Here is a 21,983-nt window from a genome sequence, read left to right on the forward strand (position 1 = left end):
AGGCCCATTGCCCAAAGTGCTTGTGCCAAGCATAGCACCAATCTTATCTGCCTGCACATAATCCATATCCCTCCATTCCCTGCATATAATATGCCTATCCACAAATCTCTTAAATATGACCATCGTATCTGCCTCAACTACCGCCTCTGGCCATGCATTCCAGGCACTCACCACCTTCTGTGTAAAAAAAAATGCTTGGCCATGCAGATCTCCTTTAAACTTTGCCCCTCCTACCTTAAAGCTATGCCCTCTGGTATTTCATTTTTCCATCCTGGTCTATAACTCCCTGGATTCTCTCTACTTCCCTCTTAAACAATGGGATATTAACTACTCTCCATTCTTCTGGGACCTTGCCCATGGCGAGAGAAGACACAAAGACCTTCACCAATGCTCCGACAATTTCCGCTACTGCCTCTCTCAATAACATGGGATTTATCCACCTTAATGCTATTCAAGAGCCCTAACACCTCCTCCTTAATTTCAAACTGCTCCTGCATATTAGTATTCTCCACACTGATCTCACTGTTCTCCATGTAATTTTCCTTGGTAAAAACAGAGGCAAAGTGCTCATTTAGTACTTTAGTACTTCGCCTACATTCCTTGATGCCAAACACAAATTCTCTCGTTATCCTTTAGTGTTACTACCTTGTCCCTGGTTGCCTTCTTGTTTTTATTGTAGCTGTAAAAAGCTTTGGGTTTTTCTTTAATCCAACTCGCCAAAGCCATATTCTAGCTATTTTTGGCCCTTCTTGAGTCCTTTTCTCCTTTCTTCATATTCCTCAAAGACACTGTCAGATTACATCTTCTTAAACCTTCACTTTAAATCCTTTCACTTTTAGACCAGAATTACAACCTCTTTGTTTATCCAAGGTTCCCTTACTTTGTCATCCTTATCCCAGCTCCTTATTGGGACTTGGAGGTCCTGAATTTCAATTAACTAACCTTTAAATGACTCAACATGTCAGATATGGAGTTACCAAATATCAATTGCTCCCAGTGCACCTTCCCGAATTCCTTCCTAATAACATCCGCACCTACCTCCACCTGCCACCCTCTGTCTCACCTCTTCCTCACAGCCCTTTATACTAGTTATCTCCTCTCTACACTCTGTCCTAATGCTGGGTCCCGACCTGAAACATAGACTCACTCTTTTCCTCCACAGATGCTGCTTGACCCATTGAGTTCCTCCAGCAGTTTATTTTTGTTTCACTGGGTTGATTACACTGGTTTGAAGAACAGGTTGGCATACAAAAGAAAAGGTTAGTAATAGGCTTCTAATGATGGAGTTTTGAAGATTGAAAGTTGATCTTATATAAATATATGAAATTCTGATATGGATTGACAAAGTGGATGTAGATAGTTTCTTTTCCAAATTGTGGTGTCTAGATCCTGGAGGCATAGTTTCAAGAAAAAAAAAGATTTAAGACAGGGATGAGAAAGAATATAGAATCATAGATTCATAGAGTGCAGAAATAGGCCCTTCGAGCCAGTGCCCAGACCTGCCAACATGTCCCATCTACACTAGTTCCACCTGCCTGCATTTGGCCGTTAGCCCTCTAAACCTGTTCTGTCCATGTACCTATCTAAATGTTTCTCAAATGTCACAATAGTACCTGCCTCAACTATTTCCTCCGGCAGCTCGTTCCATACATCCATCATCCTTTATGTGAAAAAGTTACTCCTCAGGTTCCTATAAAATATTTTCCCCCACAACTTAAACCTATGTCCTCTGGTTCTCAATTCCCCTACTCTGGGCAAGAGACTCTGTGTGTATACCCTATCTATTCCTCTCATGACTTTGTACAACTCTGCAAGATCACCCCTCATCCTCCTGTGCTTCAAGGAATAGAGTCTCAGCCTGCTCAAACTCTCCCGATAGCTCACGCCCTCAAGACTTGATAACATCCTCGTAAATTTTCTTTGCACTCTTTCCAGCTTGACAGCATCTTTTCTAAAACATGGTGCAAACTCAGGAAACTCAACACAATACTCTAAATGCGGTCTCACCAACATCTTATTCAACTGCAACATGACCTCCCAACTTCTGTACTCAGTGCTCTGATTGATGAAAGCCAATGTGCCAAAAGCCTTTTTGACCACCCTATCTACCTGTGGTGCCACTTTCAACAAGCTATGTACCTGTACTCCTAGATTCCTCTGCTTTACAACACTTTCCAGATCCCTAGTATGTAAGTTCTGCTATGTCAGTGTACCCAAAATGCCACACCTCACATTTCTCTGTATTAATTCCATCAAACATTCCTCAGCCCCCTTGCTCAACCGATCAAGATCCTGCTGCAATTTTTTTGACAATGATCTTTACTATCTACAATACCACCCACTTTTGTGTCATCTGCAAACTTGCTAAACATGCCATGTACATTCCCAAATCATCCATATCTTCACTCAGGGTTTGGGATTTTTTGGCATTCTCCATCCCATGGAAATTATGTCATAAAATATACTCCTGACATAGACTGATAAGTATTTGAACCATCAGGGAGTCATTTAGCTAAATGAAGAGAAGATTGGATTAGTTATGATCCTAATGAAAAGCAGGCCAATTAGCCAACTCCTGCTCCCTTTTCTTTGAAGCTATCTAATTTCCTGCAGCAATGTCGTAGGATGGGGTTGACTGGTCTTTTCCAATGAGTTGTCAGTATGTTAGAATTTGCAACTGGCAGTCACCAGAACTAACACCCCCTCCAACCTCCAATCTACCTCACATCCTTTCCCATTGTAGTTCGTCAACAAACTTGAAGCAGAAAAGCTTTCTAAAATAAATAAACTGATGATATTCAGTTACAGGTTTGTTTATTTTATCTGCAGAAATGAATGTGACTCCATATGACAAATAAATTGAGATGTGTTCTCAAGCTAAGTAACTTGTTTCTCAGCATGAATACATTAATTGCTTTAACATTGAGAATTCCTTAAACATATATTGAGTTTTCAAGATTTATAAATAAAAATAGGGAGTGGGTTGATGTGGTGTTGATTCCCATATTTATGATTTTGCTTCTTCAGAATACCAATGTGACATATTATACAGACCATTAGCTTCTTGTGGATGAATCACCAGTCCTAATTACACCCAGCAGCTGGAAAGGTATTTGCAGTTTTGTATGCATATGTATGGTTAATGTTCTTTGGTTACAATGGACAGCCCACGGAGTGGTCATCATCCACAGGAATATGTAAGGAATATGTACATTAATAATAAATGAAGTCTTCATAGATTGCAAATTCTATATCGTAGGCAGTCAGTCATGTAAACAAGCATGTGAAAAATCCAGTTCCCGTGAATGTTTCTTTTCTGACTGGATGCATTGCATAATGATAGTGTATTGCTAATGCTACTACATGGGAGAAAACAATATTAAGCAGTTCAAGAAAAACAAATGCGTGCCTGGATATTAGATGGCATATTGTCATGTTTTCTTTTGTCTGACACAATCCAATTTCAATGAAAAATTATACATAATTGAAATGGGTGGTTTTACCTCAACTTGCAGGATACGCATGGTTTATATTTCTGTGTCTCCATGGGCATACAGAGGACTTGGCTGTATGAATAATAGCACGGGCAGTCAAACCCTCCCCCAAGTCTACTCTACCATTCAATAAGATCATGTCCACTGATTCTTGGCCGTTTTTCTGTCTGATCCTTTCACTCTTGAATTTCCTTTACCCAATAAATCTACGTCAGCCTCAAATATATGAAAATTTCAACCTCCACAGGTCTCTGTACTAGAGGCACAGAGGTTCTCAACTCTCTGGGAGAAGTTGATTAGATCTCTACAGAGCCCCCTCATGCAGTTTATAACTTGGTACTGCAAACCTGACTCAGGTATGTCCCCTTTAAGTTGGTAGGTATTTTTTGGCCCTCTTTCAAGCTCTCGCTATCCTCTCTGAAGCCTACAAACCTTGCTCTCATGACCCACCCTCTCCCCCGCATGGCCACTGACTCAACTGATCACTGAACATACACACTGATTGTTAATCTTACACCTTGAAAATGAAGCATAGGGTCTATTGATTCCCAACAGCAGACTCTCTATCCATGGATTGTCCCATGGCCTCCTTTACAATAATGAACTTTCCCACCAGTCTTGGGCTTCAAGTATGGATTTCATTCACAAATGCAAGATAAAGAAGTGCACAAAGGAAAGGCCTTATATGCAGAAGGCATGTTGTTCAATGGTGCAGAATGCATTGCCATCCTACAAGGACATCTAATGAAGAAAGGGGGTAGTTCTCTTAACACATTCTTTGGTCATTGCAATAGTTACTGTTTACAGCTAACCGATTAACTTTTGAAGTATACACATTGCTCTTTGGTGAGTTCCTTAAATTATCAATTTGTTCGCAGGCAGATACCACAAAAGTTAAAACATTCATCTGTTTTGTTATGAGTATCAGTTGATATAAGTCTATTAGGAAATAAGTAACAGGTTATTAACAGGTGTACAAGAGTGATCTAAGGTAACCTTCCCTCAATCTCCCCTCCTCGCTGGTAATTTCGTGACCATTTACATATGGTTGTGTTTAAATAAACATTATCAGCAGCAATGAAACATTGCTGTTTTCTGGTGTCATTTGTGATAATTATATGTAGATCTCTACTCTATTCTACTGCATAAACAAACTATGGACCAGAAATGTATTTATAAAGCATGTTTTAAAAAAAACCCCAATGGAATTGAATTGCACTATAATACCAATTGTGATTATGTCACAGCACACCTTGTAACACAGAGAGTTTTTAAAAAGCAGCTCCATTATACGCACTTGTCCGCAGCATGCATCCAGCATTTTGTGTCTCTTCCAGCTTTATCTCCCCCAGATACTATCATTCTCAAGGAGGGTCCTGACCCAAAACAGCTTCGCCAGAGATGCTGACTAACTGCTGAGTTTGTGTCTTTTTTAGATCTTGCAATAGATCAATGAAATTATGTGCATTGAAGTTGCCATTGTGGCACTGAAAGGAAAATGCTGTATTGGAAATCTTGTGACTGGACATAGCAATCTTTGTGAGATTTCTGCAAAGATCTCACACCATGAATGCCGTTAAGAAGCAGAAAAACAATTTCCAAAATATGGTGTCTGAGACAATAAAATAATCTAGGGTCATTACAGTTGCAACCTCTTGTGATCTGAAAAAAATAATTATACTTTCTTTATGTCAACCCATTGCCAAGACCTCTCAGTCAGTTAGTGACGTGCGACCAGGCAAATCAAAAGGTTCCTTTATTTCACAGTTAGGTGATCATATAGGAGTAGAATCTCATTTTAATTCTGGATTTGCATTTAATCCCTTAGGTGCGATTGCTAGGTAAAATTGGTCAAGTTACCTCATCATCATTTAATACGCAGATTGCCAGGAATGCTCTTCCTATTGATCGACAGAGAAAATTGGGCATTGCAGGCGCCATCTAAAGGCAGACTTCGCATCTTTAATTAGGTAATTATTTCCCAGTTGAAAGCCTGACCAACAGACCATGAGGATATGTTGCTCAGTGGCTCAGCGAGCTTCAAGACGAGAATGTGTCATGGAAGGCTCTTGGTTCATCTCAACCTTTGTCTGATAACATAGAGCAGCTCTCACCAACTGCACTTCTACCTCTGTTTATCTTTGATGTGGAGTAATAATCCTACTCTCTCTCTTCCTTTGCAAATTAGGCAAATTAAGCATTGGTGAAGAAGCACTGGTGAAGAGGTCAGTACTGAGAGTGAAATGGTTTGTCCCTACCAGCCCTGGGACTACTGCTATGACTAGCATTGTAGAGAACAGGGGATATTAATGGGGATATTTTGCACAGAATGATTTACTTCACATAAGTGTAAAGTAGCACTGGCTGCAAGTAGGCTATGCAAGTAGTAACTTGTCAAAGGTGAGTTCTCATTTCTGTCCTGCTACAATTTACGTGAAAACAGCTGCCCTCACATGGAACGATGAGCTTTTAAAATAGCAGCCTAACCTTCATGGCATTAGCTGCATGGGAGAGCCTCATACTGTCCCCCTCTCACGTTGATAGTACCCTAGTTCCCTTAGCAAACTTTGATGTAGTGCCTTTGACAGCTCCACAACCAGGGAGTGGAGAAGGGTCGACCCGAACCGTCATCTATTCTTGTTCTCCAGATCTGCAGCCTGACGCATTGACTTACTCCAGCACTTTGTGTCTGGGTAACAAGCAGTTAACCCAGATTATGCCCAAAGACATAGCTGGAATAAAATGGCTGCAGGGTCAGTCTGAATTATGAATTTGTCATCACCCATCGATGAAATAAATTAGGCAATATATGGAGGCAATGTGGTGCCTTGATGTAGTTTGCGTGTCAAACCCAAATGGTTGTGGGAATGATCTGATTGACTAGATTTAGCATTCAAAGATTGTGCATGGCAGGTCTTGAATAGGGAAATTAATTTACCAACCCAATCAGAAAACAAAGGTAAAAGCCTGTTTTCAGTATTCAAATGAGAACTGTATTAATTTTCCAATTAGCTTTTGGCTGTTGACAGGCACTTCTTCATAAAACCTGAAAACATCTTGGCAGTGGCTTTTGTTCCCAGAGGGCCACTACTCAAGGTATATTGGCGCAACCTATGTATTTTTCCTGACACATTGCTTAGGTCTATAAAGTGGCACAGCGAGATTAAATTTGGGCTCTTATTTATTACAACGCACTGTGAAAGCAGGCCACACATAATTTCAAAGCACATCTGATTGACCAGAGCCCTTGCAGGTCTGGGAAATCTACAATACTTTCCTACATGAAAAGAAACCATTCTTAAAAATTACATTAAAATTAACCCTTGCTGTTTATTAATTAATTAATTGCTGTTCAGCAAAAATTAGTAGAAATTAGAGCATTGTTCAAGGTAAAACATCCTCCAATTGAGCATGGCTCCTGCGGCACACGATAGCATTTCAAATAACCACTCTTTCATTGTAAAACTACAACTTTTGCACATTCTCCCTTGCAAGGTATTGCAATGTCGCCCTTTATCAAACAGTGAGGCATTTCAGCATGAAATATATGATGAAAATACAAATTTTGCTCCACATGGAGCTTTAGTATTTCAAATGAGAAACTTTCTGTATTTCTCTGCGTTAAGGGAATGTTTTATGTAATGCTCTCACTTAGCACAATGAGATATTCGCATCAAAGAAATTCATAATGGAAGAATTTAAGCCTGCCTGGCATCAGTTATGGGTATGATATTTCCCAGTGCAGTAGTGTGGAATGTGAGATGTCCATTGTCAGGTTCGTGGGTCCCACTTTAAATACTTCCTTTGGTGTCACTCTGATTTCAATTCACAGCTCCTGCTCTCTTGCAAGAAACTCATTTAACTGAAGCCAGATCGGCCTCCATTTGTCCAATATGGGCTTCTTTGATGTAAATGTGCTAAGTAAGCCTTGTGCATTTCTAATGGAATGTTCTTATAACACCGAGAACATAGAAGGTTCCACATTTGAAATACTAGGGCTAATTGTGAAGCAGGCTTGCACTTGCATCACACATTTCACACTGAAGTATTTCAGGGTTTGATAAAGAGTGGCTAAACTGTTACTGCAGATCCACAATCACATGGTAAATACAGCTCTCACTGCTATCTGATTGTGTGTCCAGTTTCTCCATCTTTCAATATTCCACTCTCAATGACATGGGTGTAGTTTCCAGTGTGACTCGTGTACTTGCATGTCAGGCACCATGGGTCTTGTCAGTGAAAGAATTTCACTGTGAGGTCCCAGCACGAACCTGGCCTGGAACCCTTGTGCAGCAGCCCTTCACCATGCCTTGGTCAAGGCATATGAATTTTGAGCCTAACACTGTGTGAGGTTTTGATGAAATGCATTAATTTTGCACCATCTGCCAGACAATAAAAATCTCAAAGATCACAACACTGTACCTAATAAACTGAACTGAAGCACCTAACTCTTGCGCCTAACTCTTGCAAAACAGGTGTTGATTGCTTTGAAGGGACTGCTTCAATGTGAGCCCATTGTACTATGTGAGAGTATTTCTAGCCCATTAAATCTTGTAATGTCTGCTTATAGCATAGAAATATAGAAAATTGCTCAGTAGAATATGTTTTTGTTACAAGGGATTTGTTCTGCCTATATGATTCCCTGAAATATGCTTTCTCCTATGCATGAATATGGAATTTCCTTTATAAAAATAGCATTAACAGGGAAATAGAGTTGTATCTATTTTGTTTCTGAGGCTAGTTGTACCAATTGATATTTTGTAGAAAATCGTCTGCACCTTTCAAATTAGTGGTGGAAATTCTTATTAGCCTCATTAGCATTTCTATGTAATAAATATGTAAATTATGAGTTCACACTGCATTTTCAATTTTGTCCGCTTATTTCTTATTAGTTGCAAATGGGCTCTGACTCTGTCAGATAATTGGAACATTGCATACCAATAAGGCATTTCCTTGCACTTCTCTGTTATCAGCTTAAATGGAATGGGCAAGGCTGTTAGAGTTTAGATGTAAAAGTTACCCACTTAACTGAAGACCTTATAAATAACAGAACAGGTATAACAGAGCTTTATTTGTCGTTCGGCACCGAAGCACCGAACGAAACTACATAGCAGCCATAGAAAAAAAAAGAACACAAGACACATAACCCCAACACAAACGTCCATCACAGTGACTCCAAACACCCCCCCACTGTGATGGAGGCAACAAAACTTCCACTCTCCTCCCCACGCCCACGGACAGACAGCTCGTCCCCGACCGACCCGCACAGTCCCCGCACCGGGCGCTGAAACGTCCCGCGGCCGAACCGGGCGATGAAAGGCCCACGACCAAGCCTTGCGCAGCTAAGTCCCGTGGTCGAGCCGCACCGGGCGATGTCAAGTCCGCAGTCGAGCCGCAGCAGCGATGAAAAGCCCCGCAGTCGAGCCGCACCGGGCGATGTTAAGCCCCGCAGCCGAGCCGCACCGGGCGATGTCAAGCCCCGCAGCCGAGCTGCACCGGGCACTGTTAAGTCCAGCGGCCAAGCCGCACCGGGATGTAAAGTCCAGCGGCCAAGCCGCACCGGGATGTAAAGTCCAGCGGCCAAGCCGCACCGGGATGTAAAGTCCAGCGGCCAAGCCGCACCGGGATGTAAAGTCCAGCGGCCAAGCCGCACCGGGTGATGTAAAGTCCAGCGGCCAAGCCGCACCGGGTGATGTAAAGTCCAGTGGCCAAGCCGCACCGGGATGTAAAGTCCAGCGGCCGAGCCGCAGCGGGCGATGTTAGGCCCCGCAGCCGAGCCGCACCCCGCGCCGTGAGGAAGAGAAAAGTTTCATATACTTTGGAATATAGTTTATTACATTTCAGTAACCAAAGATGATTCTTTACTGAATGCAAGACAACTAGATTGTCAATGACATATACAAAAACGACATATACAATGCCAACAGAATGAGTGACTTGTATATATCATTTGTTTGGGTTGACCAAATTGTATGTGGGTATCACAAAATGTTGGAGTAACTCAGCGGGTCAGGCAGCATCTCAGGAGAGAAGGAATGGGTGACGTTTCGGGTCGAGACTCTTCTCCAGTCTGAAGAAGGGTCTCGGCCCGAAACGTCACCCATCCCTTCTCTCCTGAGATGCTGCCTGACCTGCTGAGTACTCCAGCATTTTGTGATACCTTCGTTTTCTACCAGCATCTGCAGTTATTTTCCTACATAAAATGTTTATGGGGTTACTTTGGGCAAAGGATGAAAAAAGTTATTAAATTGCGCTATTGAATATTGAATGTCAGGATTTTCCACACAATCTTTGTCCCAATTGGTACCTTGGCGTGGCCAGGAGGGTCAAAGCCAAAACATAAACTACTTGGAGAATTTCCTGAAAACATTCTCAACACCTACTCTGGAACCTTGAACGCAAAATCTAGGCTGCCAGTCGAATGCAGGACTGCTGGCGTATAGTAGCACTGTAGGAAGTCCTGTGCAGAAAATTACATAAACAATGGAGACTTTATAATCTGTTCTCTCAATTAAAACTTTTGCAAGGAACAGGGATTTTGCTCTGGAAACCTGCCCAATGGTTATTTCTCAATCAACATTGAAACAGTTTTTCTGTCCTTTGCTGTTTGTGGATCCTTGCTGGGTGCAAATTGGCTGGCATGTTTCCCACGTTGGAACAAAGACTGCAGTCCAAAAATACTTTATCAATGGTAAAGCATCTGAGTTATTTGAATTCAGGCCCGCCTTTCCACATTGATTTGTTACCACATGCTAATTGTCAGCGAAATTCAAATAAATGTCAGGGTTCTTCTTGAAGCCCTGGGGTCTGAGTTTCAAACTCAAGTTTGTTTCATTTCAATGAGAGTTTATCGGAGAAATAACTGTCTTAAGATTTAAGAAATAAATCTTAAGATTTATAAAAAACTGGGATGTGGAAACATGATGTAAATGAAAGTCCTGTCAATCTAATGTGACTCAGTAATGTCACAGATCAAAGGACCACAGCAGTGCAGATGGTTGAGCTGCCTTCTCATGCACCGGAGACCTGGATTCAATCCTAACTTCAGATGATATCTGTGTCAAGTTTGCATGTTCTCCTTATCACCGCATGGGTTTTCTCCTGGTGCTCCGGTTTCCACTTACATCGGACATACATGGATTTGTGGGCTAATTGGCCTCTTTAAAAATTGTCCTGGTACGTAGGGAGTTGATGTGAAAGTGGGATAGGAATAGAATAAGTAAGAACAGGTGATCAATAGTCGGTGTGGACTTGGTGTGCTGCAGGGCTTGTTTCCATTCTGTATCTTTCAATCAATCAATCTGGCACTATTAGTTCAACAAACAAATTTTCTTTATAAAGGTTCGTAAAACAATTTTTAAAAGGATAGTGCATTCTGAAACAATCAGCCATGCATAATATTGCAAAAGTTAGATGTCTAACAATGGATAGGACAAGTTTGGAGGGATATGGACCAAGCGCAGGCAGGTGGGGCGAGTGTAGCTGGGACATGTTGTCCAGTGTGGGCAAGTTGGGCCGAAGGGCCTGTTTCCACACTGTATCGCTCTATGACTCTGTGACTCTAGAAGTGTCACACTCCTCATGAGTGCTTTTTTACAACATTACCTCAGTTACACTGTGAGTAGGTTGGGATTGTTAACATCATTGTATTTGAATTCTGAGCTTTCAGAAGTTTAAAATTGGAAAATGCAGTAATTTATGTCATAACCTTATAGCTTCACAGGCCAAGGAAAGAGCATTCATGCCGTGGCCCTGTTTCCATCAATCTTTCCACCACTAAGCACAAGAAGCACAAGAAGCACAAAATGCCATTGTATGCAGATGCCGAGAAGTGTATTCAGCTCTGGCTGGACAATTTCTAATCTTGTGATGTGGACTTGATAAGAATTATTCTATTGATTTTGCTCTTTTTATTTCCAAGATAGTGAAAAGACACTTCAGTTAGATTCTGGCCCAGAGAAAGCATGCAGAAACATATACACCAAAAAAATCCTTTCAAATTACTGCCATCGTGAAGTATCTTCATTGAAGTAACTTGAAAATTTCTCTTCTTACATGACAACATCCCAGTGTAGAAGCAGCACACCAGTGGGTGGTAGTCCTAGGTCATTTAATATTTGGATGTCGATGTATTTGCCCTTTCTATCATGCTGTTTATCAGTGTGTGGCATAATTAGGCAAACCTTCTCAGCTAGTACACCAGAAAGCTGTTGACGACTGCCTGTAGTGATTTTGTAATAACATAAAAAGGAGAACAAAGGTACTGCATGCAAAGTGCCTTATAATCTCAGTTAACAATAATGCCCTACTTTCATAAAACGATGTGCATTTTACTTGTGATTTCCCACCCATTAATCACATTTTTGGATAATATGTCAGAGTTAACATTTTATTTCTTTGTTCCCACGTCTGTCTTTTGTACCTGGTACAATTTCTGTTGATTTACATGGGTCAAGCATGCCAAATGTTGTGCATATATATCTCTCTCGTTTTGTTGCGATGCTTCCATTTGAAGTCAACAGAATCTTCATTGTGTTTTTTCACTATTATCCACAAATAAAAGAGCAGAAAAATGTTAATTCCGTGGATACTGATCCAAGCACTGCAATGTGAATTTAAAAATGGTTTTTTTTCTGAACAGAGAGAAATGTCACTTAAAATTGAATCCTTTGACCAGTTGCACAAAAGGGAAGATGGAGTAGCATTTGCATTTTGCAATCCTATAGTGAAATTCTATTGCTTTGGGCGACACGAGTTGCTGCCTTACAGCGCCAGAACCCGGGTTCGATCCTGACTACAGGTGTTTTCTGTACGGAATTTGTACCTTCTCCCTGTGACTTTTGTGGGTTTTCTCTGGGAAGCTCCAGTTTCCTCCCACACTCCAAAGACGTACAGGTTTGTAGGCTAATTGGCTTAGTGTAATTGTAAATGTCCCTAGTCTGTCGGATCGTGTTAGTGTGTGGGGATTGCTGGTCGGTGCGGACTCGGTGGGCCGAAGGGCCTGTTTCCGTGCTGTATCTCTAAACTAAACTAAGCTAAACTAAACATTGAGTTTCATTCTCCACAGACAATGCAAATGCTTTGTAGTGTACAGCTGTAGCAAAGCCATACACAAGTATTATTTTGTTTTGCATAACTATGCAGTAGTAGTACGTAGCATTGTGGTCCATTGATCTCATGGGCTAGATCTTGCTGGAATGATATGGGACTCATTAACATCATGCTGTCTCAAGCAATGTGAAGGGAAATCCAATAGCAAGCTTCCCAAATCACTCTGCATCACTTTGGAGTTTTGACTTTCACTTCCCAGCATTCCTGATGCATGCTGGATGCACATGTGATGAAACATTTTGCCATATAACACATGATTTGAATCATTACAGAGGTAGTTTATCTAGTCGGCCTGGGATCAACCATCATTGGGCACTTTCAGAATAGTGATGCCATTAATGTAATGCTAGGTTAAAACCCTATGAATATAAAGGATCTCTTGCTTAGTTTTAATGCTTTACATACTGACCCATCTCCCACCTCATATTCTTATTCCTAACTCGTCGCCAATCCACTAATTGTACTGGTTCTCTGGCACAGGCACATGTCTTTGCTGATTCTCATCCCCTGTTCCTTTGATGCCCTGATTCTCCGCTGTTGCTTTGACTACCAACCATGAGCCTAAGCCTCCTCCCACGTCCCAGACCCAGAGCAATGATTCCCACCACCGCGCAACTAAAACTTTTCACTGTACCTGGGTACACATGACAAAACTAAACTAAATTTAATCTACCACAGCTACATTCCAGAACAAAAGGTCAAGCACTCCTGTGTAGTGGTGCTGCAGTACAGATCATGTTTGCCTTTATTTATGCACACCTGTAGACTGAGCAAACAAGTCATTGTCGACTGATTCACCAAATCACACCAAAGCGGCCTCATGCCCCCAAATCACCAACACCAAGGTGCTCTACCAACCTGCCTGCCCTTGTTTTACAATATCCCCGAATATGTTTGTGCTGATGTATAGTAATATGATTACTGAACTGTGTACAATAAAGGAATTTCATTGCAACTTGGTACATGTTGAACCACTGAACGCGGAACCAAAGTGGACCCAAAGTACCACTGAACCCCACCCTCAACAATGAAGGTCCATGGGAGAACCAGGAAAGCATGGTCCATCTCCTATATTTTTGGAGCCACCTCTCGGTGAAGAAAGGTAAAACTCTGGTTACCTTTAACGCGGCCACACAGCCTTTGGTAACGAAGGACGAGGGAATTTGAAGATCAAAAACCCATGTTCTACCAGACACTCTTGGTGAATAAAAGGAATAGAAGAAGACATTCAGCCCCTTGAATCTTTACTTCCCATAAATTAGAGCTAGCACAATCTGTATTTTAACTCCACTGCCCATAGAAACATAGAAACATAGAAAATAGGTGCAGGAGTAGGCCATTCGGCCCTTCGAGCCTGCACCGCCATTCAATATGATCATGGCTGATCATCCAGCTCAGTAGCCTGTACCTGCCTTCTCTCCATACCCCCTGATCCCTTTAGCAAAAAGGGCCACATCTAACTCCCTCTTAAATATAGCCAATGAACTGGCCTCAACTACCTTCTGTGGCAGAGAATTCCACAGACTCACCACTCTCTGTGTGAAGAAATGTTTTCTCATCTCGGTCCTAAAAGACTTCCCCCTTATCGTTAAGCTGTGACCCCTGGTTCTGGACTCCCCCAACATCGGGAACAATCTTCCCGCATCTAGCCTCTCCAACCCCTTAAGAATTTTATATGTTTCTATAAGATCCCCCTTCAGTCTTCTAAATTCCAGCGAGTACAAGCCCAGTCTATCCAGTCTTTCCTCATATGTAAGTCCCAGTTTAATTCTTTTAATTTACCTGAGATATTAATTAATTAATTTCAGCGGTGATGCTGTAAATTTACTCCAGTCATGGCAGTTTATTAAACGAGAAAGAGCTAAACTTCCATTCCACATTTGTTTTGATATCCCTCGAAATGTCCCGGTTATAAAGTGTCTCCTGGTTCTGGGTATCTTCACTCAGTAACTAATTTATCTCCATCTATCCTGTCAAACATCTTAATCATTTTAAAACTTCTTAGTTACTGAGTTTGCATTAACCTTCTTTTGACATGGGAATACAAGTTAAATCCATGCATTCTATCTTCATAATTTATTTCTGTGAGCCTTGGTATAACATTTGGGAATCAGTGCTGCATCATCTGCTGATGCAATTATCCCATGAGTCACAAGCATTGGATGCAAGACTATAAATGGGGTTTAATCAGTACAGTAAATAACTAATAAGCCTTTAAATTCCTTGCGATAATGGTTAACTATTGTGAGCCTACCAAATTATTTTTGTTTCTGTCCACTAACACCCACACTGCAAGTTGCAGCTCTCCTGCAATACCTCATAATAAATCAACTTGAATTGTTTTATTCTCTTGTTTTGATTTCCTACTCAATCTCCTTCTTTAAAAAAACGTGCTCATTAAGGTCTAGCAAGACGTGAATTTTGAGTCATTTAGTCATGGAGTCAAACAACACAGATCACCCTTTGGACCACAATATCTATGTTGACCATTGAGTACCCTTTGACTGACCACATATTGTAGCATTTGCCCCACACCATGACCTGGGCAATTCAACTACTTGTCCAGATATTCATTTGATGTCGTGAAAGTCACTGCCTCCACCAGCCCCTCAGGCAGTGTAATCCTCTTTCCAACTACCTTCTGGGTGACAAATGTTTTCTTCAGATGCCCTCTCGCCCTCTTACCACAGGCCTTCACACTGTGTGCTCTGTTTTTCAATGCCTCTGTGGTGCTGAAAGGCTACTCACAATCTATCAATATTTTTTATACCTCAGTCAGTTGCCCCTCGCTTTATATTTCTGGGTTGGTATTTACAGGGTTTTAAAATGCAGATAAAGAAACACAACCATTTTGTCTCATAGCTTTTTGCATCTGACATTTTACAAAATAATCAGCTTAACAAATACCAGATGATTTTATTTTTCGACTTCCCTATCGCATAGGGCACAAAGGATTTATTTCTGTGCATCGGAACTAACATTGCAAGTTTAGTGACTGTGCAGCTGTTGATAATGGAAAATTAGTCATCGCATCCTTTCTAAAGTATGAAAACGTGGATGCTTATCACAGTGAGGTGTGTGGATGTTCATTAAGCTTTATGATGAGAATGTACCATGAAATGTCTCTATTCAGGCAAAATTAAGCAAAATACACATTCTAATTTTAGCATTTTAAACTAATCTTTGCAACCAAGTTAATATTGCAGATGAGCAAGAGAGCAATCTATACTAAAGCAAATGTAGAAACCTAAATGTAGAGGGAGGATAAGAGTGGTTGAGGGGATTGGAGTGGGGGGAGGGGGCGGAGGGGTGAGATGGAGGGGAGGGGGGAGGGGGGAGGGGAGGGGAGGGGAGGGGGGAGTAGGGGAGGGGGAGGGGGGGTGTAGGGGAGGGGAGGGGGGATCGGGGAGGGGAGGGGAGGGGAAGAGGGGAGGGGGATGGAGGAGGAGAGGGTGCTGCACCAATGCAGGAGAGGTTTGGGCCCAATGGGTCCTCTTGGTCTAGTTTATTATAATATTCCTGCATCACTGAATTTACTTTAATGAGCAATATAAAATAAATATATAGTCATGAATTGATCACTGAATGATCCACATATTTCGGGTTAGTAGCTTTACCCAAGGAGGTCTCATTATAGTACAGTCTTGCTTTTCAAGTAGCAATGATCTGAAGTATGTCGGATCCTCAAAATATTTTTGAGCCACAAATTGCTGGAAGTATGTAAATAATTGAGCATATGCCCCAGTCGGTCTATTTCCTTAGCCAATGAGATTTAATGAAACGTAAATTTTATCACAGTTTCCTGTGGTAGAATCAGATACACCAGACTAAACCTTATTTAGGTATTAATCAACCCTCCAAATTCTCCCTCCCAATCAACCTTTTGAATCCTCAATTTATCATATAGTTTAAATAAATTGTGAAAGAAACAAAAGAGCTCAAAATGCTGGGACTTTTTAATATATTTTTAATTTTCTCCATGTTTTATAAGAAGATTTATATTCACAATTCATTGTATGTATATAGGGACTGGTTAAGTTAATCCAGTGTTTATGAGAATTGTCCTTGTGTATTACCAATTTCAGTTTGAATTCTGGGGCACCAGTATTTGTCAATTGTTTCTCATTTTTTCTGTTGCCAAGTGCAATTGCATTGTTAAAAAGAACTGCCGGAAACTCAACAAATCACTTTAAAAAATACTTCAAAAAATTGAACCGATTTAAAAACAATCAGATTGGAAGTGCAACAGGATATTGGCTTGTGCATCAAATTGTGAGGAATTCCAATTTTGTTTTGCATTGTGGAAGAAGAAAACTGCAACAAAGGAAAGTTTTAATGGAACAACTGTGGAGGAAGGAAGATTTCTGTTTTGCGATAGCTGTTTCACCTGATTTGTTGTTTTCTATATAATGGTAACCTATCTACCACATAGAGTCATAGAGTCTCACAGTGTGGAAACAGGCCCTATGGCCCAACTTGCCCACACCAGCCAACATATCCCATCTACACTTGTCCCACCTGACTGCATTTGGCCCATATTCCTCTAAACCTGTCCTATCCATGTACCTATCTAAATGTTTCTTAAATGTTGCGATAGTACTTGCCTCAACAACATCATTTCCAGCACAGCTACAGTGTTAGATCTGTTTCAGGCCCACGGACCTGCTTGACTTGTATTTTTTCTTCAGTGGCGGGACTGTCGTATGTTGAAAGGCTGGAGCGATTGGGCTTGTATACACTGGAATTTAGAAGGATGAGGGGGGATCTTATTGAAACATATAAGATAATTAGGGGATTGGACACATTAGAGGCAGATAACATGTTCCCAATGTTGGGGGAGTCCAGAACTAGGGGCCACAGTTTGAGAATAAGGGGTAGGCCATTTAGAACGGAGATGAGGAAGAACTTTTTCAGTCAGAGGGTGGTGAAGGTGTGGAATTCTCTGCCTCAGAAGGCAGTGGAGGCCAGTTCGTTGGATGCTTTCAAGAGAGAGCTGGATAGAGCTCTTAAGGATAGCGGAGTGAGGGGGTATGGGGAGAAGGCAGGAACGGGGTACTGATTGAGAGTGATCAGCCATGATCGCATTGAATGGCGGTGCTGGCTCGAAGGGCTGAATGGCCTACTCCTGCACCTATTGTCTATTGTCTATTGTCTATTGTTATTCAGCTTTTCAAAAAAGACAATCCATCATTCCTCCAAACGCATTTCAATAAAAGCGTTTCCTCCCCTACTTTCTTAAGTCAAGCATAAATTATTTTTCTGCACATTGTATCCAATGTACAGCATCCCTTAAATCTTCCCCATTATGCGTTGTGGTATGGCATTCACTCCACTCCATACAGCCCATGTTGACAATATTTCCCCAGTCCAATTGATCTGCTAACTCTCTAGTAATGAAGCAACCCACCTTTTCCTTCCTCATCCATATTTTTCTTGTTATTTCCTTGTTTCCTCCTTTGTACATTCAGTTTTTGCCACCCACCAGAACAACCTCCAGAAAAATCAGTCCAAGGGCTGTCCACCTCAAATGGGGGACGATTATTCTGTATAATATCAGACTAAAGATGCTACCTCAGAGCTCCAGTGAATGGGTTCAATTCTGACCTCTGGACTGTCTGTGTGGGGTTTGTACATTCTCTCTGTGACTGCATATGTTTTGTTTTCCCTGGGTGCTCCAGTTTTCTTCAACATCCCAAAGACATGTGAGTGGTAGGCTAGTTGGCCATTGTAGTGTGTAGGTGGAAGGTAGTATTTGGAGAAAATTATGAAAATGAAATGGAATCAGTACAGATTTGTATAAACTGGTAGTTAATTTAGTGGAAACTAGACGGGCGTGGACCCATTAGGTCCAAATCTCTCCTGCGGGCACGGCAACCCTCCCCCAACTGATGACATTCACCCACTCCATACCCCCTCAACCCCCTTAAAACTCTCCCAGGGCCGGGGGCGGGCGAGGGGGGGGAGGAAAGGGGAGAGGGAGCCACTCACCCTGGCCCCGGGCAGCCATCTCTCCTCACACCCCCCCTCATTGGCCACCACTCCCGTCACTCGGGCGGATCCCACCCGGGTCCCACCCTTCCCGCCCCCCTCCGAGTGGCAACCCTCCCCCAACTGCACACGCATGGATCCGGCGGCCATCTTACGTAAGTATTAGATCAACGGGCCCCAACTGCACATGCGCGGCCACGTTGGGTTCCCATTGTGACGTCGAACACGGAGGTAGCCATTCAGGAGGCGCAGGACCCCACGTGGGGGGGAGGTGGTAGAGCCAATCAAATTTATTAAAGTTGAAAACGTGATTGTTTAAAGTTTAAAAAGTTAATAACTTTTAAAATATAACAACCATTTCAACCGCAGGCCAATGGTGAGTAAGGTGGGCCTAAAATTGTTGTGCTATTGTGTACCGTTTTTGCTGTATTTTGGGTACAAATATGCATATATATAATATGAGAGTTTTAGTGATATATAGATAGATGACCCAAAGACAAAAATATTATTTTTACAAAGTATGTCATACCTCAGGATAAAGAGGTTGGATTTCACTGACTAAATGTCATAGGCAATCGCCTGGGTGCTGCTCACAAATTTTTGTTTGTACATTACTCTGAGATATCTTCTTCCAAACACTAAGTACCTCAAATGTCCCAATCAGTCGATTTTGTATATTGTAGATTGTGATGAGGATTAAAATTAAATGATTCAGATAAAATGGTTTGCCAAAAACCTTGGCTCTAAGAACAATTCCTCTTATCATGATTAAATCACATTGTGAAGTGCAGAATATAAAATGAAGAGTAACCTAGTTAAAGCTTCCAAGTGTCACTGTCAATTACATCAAAACCTGCTTTCCTACATTTACCTGTTCTGTAAACTGATTAATTAAAACTGTATTGGTTGACAGTCCAGCAATTTGTGCTATACCTAATGTACACTTATTTTCCTTTAGATTTACTTTTTTAGGTTTATTTAAAAGTGACAGATTTTGTTCTTTTCCTGCTGCCCTGTTTCCATTTTATCCACACATGGAGTCTGCAATCTACTTGCATGAGGTGCCTAGTTCAAGGTTTCAAGGTCAGTTTATTGTCACATGTGCCAATTAAGGTAAAGTGAAATTCAAATTACCATACAGCCATACTAAAAAAAGCAACAAGACACATAACTACATAAAAGTTGACATAAACATCCAGCACAGCAGATCCCCCACATTCCTCACTGTGATGGAAGGCAATAAAGTCCAATCTCCTTCCTCTTTATCACAATTCATTCTTCTCTAAGACATTCAAAATTGTTTGTCCATTTGGAATTCTGATAGAAGGGATGAAACACTCTGAACACTGACATTCCGATGTGTTTGGATCTCTGAAGCTTCATCCATCATGCGAATGGCCAATGTAGTCCTGCCCGTAGTAGCGGCGCCTAACGGCAGCGGCTGACTAGCAGTCTGTCCGTCTTTTTTTTGTTGAGTGTCGGTGTTGGGATGATTTTTATATATATTTTTTTGGTTGTGTATGTGTGGGAGGGGGTGGTGGTGTGTGGGGGGTGGGTGTGGGTGGGTGGGTGTGGGGAACTTTTCTCTTCCTCACGGCGCGGGGTGCGGCTCGGCTGCGGGGCCTAACATCCCCCGGTGCGGCTCGGCCGCTGGACTTTACATCCCGGTGCGGCTTGGCCGCTGGACTTACATCGCCCGGTGCAGCTCGGCTGCGGGGCTTAACACCGCCCGGTGCAACTCGGCTGCGGGACTTTACATCGCCCGGTGCAGCTCGGCTGCGGGGCTTAACACCGCCCGGTGCAGCTCGGCTGCGGGGCTTAACACCGCCCGGTGCAACTCGGCTGCGGGACTTAACACCGCCCGATGCGGCTCGGCTGCGGGACTTTTCACCGCTGGTGCGGCTCGGCTGCGGGACTTAACACCGCCCGGTGCGGCTCGGCTGCGGGACTTTTCACCGCTGGTGCGGCTCGGCTGCGGGACTTAGCTGCGCAAGGCTTGGTCGCGGGCCTTTCATCGCCCGGTTCGGCCGCGAGACGTTTCAGCGCCCGGTGCGGGGACTGTGCGGGTCGGTCGGGGACGAGCTGTCTGTCCGTGGGCGTGGGGAAGAGAGGGGAAGTTTTGTTGCCTCCATCACAGTGAGGGGGTGTTTGGAGTCACTGTGATGGACGTTTGTGTTGGGGTTATGTGTCTTGTGTTCTTTTTTTTTTTATATGACTGCTATGTAGTTTCGTTCGGTACTTCGGTACCGAACGACAAATAAAGCTCTGTTATACTGTTATACTGTTATTCTCCACCAGAATCACATTGGGGGCGATGCTGGGTTGACAATGTCTACACTGACACCCTCGTAGGGTGAACTCATGTGAAATGTTTATTTATGGTGAAGGACAATAGTGACGAGAATGTCCAGGTCCATGTGGGGGCACAGTCCTTCATCAGTGCCGGCAATATAGAGTTTACCCCGGCAGCTCAGTCTTGGTCTCAAAGTCTTGGTCTCACCAGTCACAGCAGCTCTCTCTTAGCTCGAGAGGAGGTCGAGCAGTCTCAGGCTTATCCAGGCAGTTCAGTCTTTGCATTCCATATGGGAACGCAGTCCCTTGTTGTCTGTGGGTAGGTGATGAGGCACTGGCCATCTCAGGCTTGTCCCAGCACCTTAGTCATGGCACTAAGAGGAAACACTGGCAGTCTTGGGCTTGTCCCAGCAGCTCATTCTTGGCTTCAAAGAGGAGTCACTGGAGGTCTTAGGCTTGTGCCAGTAGTTCAGCCTTGCTCCAAAGACTGCAAAGAGAAACACAGCTAGTAGGTTGGCACCTTGCTTTCAATCTTCCTTTCTCTTCCCCATTAGGCTGGAACTGCCTTGGTTTTAAGGAGCAGGGTTGCTGACGTGCAAGTGAGTTAATCTAATTCTGGCTAAATCTTTTGGAACGAACTGCAGATGCTGGTTTAAGCTGAAGATAGACACAAAATGCTGGAGTAATTTAGCGGGATGTTTCGGGTCCAGACCCTTCTTCACACATCTAACTCCGAGTGGCGCCACCAGCAGTGGCTGCCTCACCAACAATCTGTCCTTTCTTCTTTTTGTTATTTTTAGTATGTGTTAAAAAGTATGTTTTAGTGTTCCTTGGTTTGTTTTATGTGGGGGGGAGGGGGTGGGAGGGTTGGGGAAAACCTCTTTTCAATCTCTTACCTCGACGGAGATGCAATTTTTTTCCATGTCATATCTCTGTCCGCACTGCGGCCTAACATCGTGGAGTTGGCGGCCTTTCCTGGACCGCCAAGCCGTGGGAGTCTGCAGGACTTTAACATCGCAGAGCTTGCGATCCCTTTGTTGCAGGGTCTGTGGACTTTAACATCGTGAAGCCCACGGTCTCTGGTAAGAAGAGGCCGAC

Source organism: Rhinoraja longicauda, chromosome 3 (assembly GCF_053455715.1).
Source record: "Rhinoraja longicauda isolate Sanriku21f chromosome 3, sRhiLon1.1, whole genome shotgun sequence".
NCBI lineage: Eukaryota > Metazoa > Chordata > Chondrichthyes > Rajiformes > Arhynchobatidae > Rhinoraja > Rhinoraja longicauda.